Source organism: Petaurus breviceps, unplaced genomic scaffold, assembly GCF_028583685.1.
Source record: "Petaurus breviceps papuanus isolate PSGF00001 unplaced genomic scaffold, PetGlider_PUasm1.0 184, whole genome shotgun sequence".
NCBI classification, from domain to species: domain Eukaryota; kingdom Metazoa; phylum Chordata; class Mammalia; order Diprotodontia; family Petauridae; genus Petaurus; species Petaurus breviceps.
In genome coordinates this window covers 2,898,345-2,899,837 of record NW_027185793.1, presented here as the reverse complement: position 1 = coordinate 2,899,837, position 1,493 = coordinate 2,898,345, and positions in this window count along the sequence as shown.

Here is a 1,493-nt window from a genome sequence, read left to right as displayed (position 1 = left end):
TCTCTCTCTCTGTCTCTGTCTCTCTCTGTCTCTGTCTCTGTCTCTCTCTCTAGAGAGAGAGAGAGAGAGAGAGAGAGAGAGAGAGAGAGAGTTCTTCAGCATCAGAGAGCATCACAAACCTCATGACCTACTGCCTAACAAAAGGTGTGGGCCTTGCCTTCCTGAAAAACAAGCCTCCCCTAATCAAACTCCAATTGTTAGCCTTCACATGATGCCTATTAATGGATGGGGAAGATCTTTAACTCCCATTAACATTACAGGAAGTTCCTGTCCTAATCTCCCACAACTCACTCTGCTGTATCCCCCCAACTCCATTCACAAAACATGGAAAACATTGATTTTGCTAAACGGTGACATAAGATGCAAGGTAACAATAAATTTAAAAGGAAAAATATAAAGTATAAAAAGCATGAATAAATTATAGAATATTTTAATAGTGGTAGAAAACACAATGTACACACATCATAAACTATATGACCACACATAAAACTATATATAATGCAAGTGATTTAATTTATGCAACTATATACACAGGGGCAACCACCTCTTCCATTTTTGTGTTAATAGGATGGGGAAAATGAAATAGAAAGTAAGAAATTGTATACAATAATAGAAGAGAAGGGGGGTGGCCAGGTAGCACAGTGAGTAAGAGCACCGGCTCCAGTGTTGGGATGACCTGAAGATCGAATCCCGGGCTCAGACACTTAGCATCCACCCAGAAACACCTGGCCGTGTAACCTTGAGCAAGTTACTTAACCCTGATTGCTTTAAAAAAAATTTTTTAAAAAAATAGAAGAGGAGTAGGAAAGAGAGAATATCTCCTTTTGTGGACAGGAGCTCTGTCAAAGGAAAAAAAGCATACAGTATAGTTGTCCCTCTCACATTTGGCCCAGCTAGGCAGATACAATTTGTAACCAACAGCAATACTTTCCCATATGCCACAGAGTAAGGACTTTGATGTAATAGTAAGGAAAACAAGAAATAAAAACATCTAGAGGCCTAGAGCTCTTATCTTAGCTCAGGCACTAATTAGCTGTGTGACCTGGTGCACATCACCGCACAACTTCAGGCTTTGTCTTCTCACCTGAAAATAATGGAGTTGCCCTAGATGATCTCTAAGCTCCCTTTTAATGCAGAAAAACAACCACACTGTGACCTCAGGAAATGCGATTAGTAATCTACTAGCTATCCTAAACCATTATTCAGGAGACTGAGAGGAGACAAGAGGAAGGTTGGAAAGTGAGTGAAGGGGAAGACAAGAGAAAGGAGAGGAGGAAATTAGTGAGAGGGGCACATTTATGTCCCCACCAGAAAAGGTTAGAACCAACTCCTACAAGTGCTAGCTTGTTGGCTGTGGGCAAATCAGAGAGCCCTTCCAAGCCTATTTCCCCCTCTAGTTTTTTTTGTTGTTGTTGTTTTATTTTGTTTTTAAAGAGAGAGAGACAGAGAGACAGAGAGAGAGAGAGAGAGAGACACAGAGACAGAGAGACAGA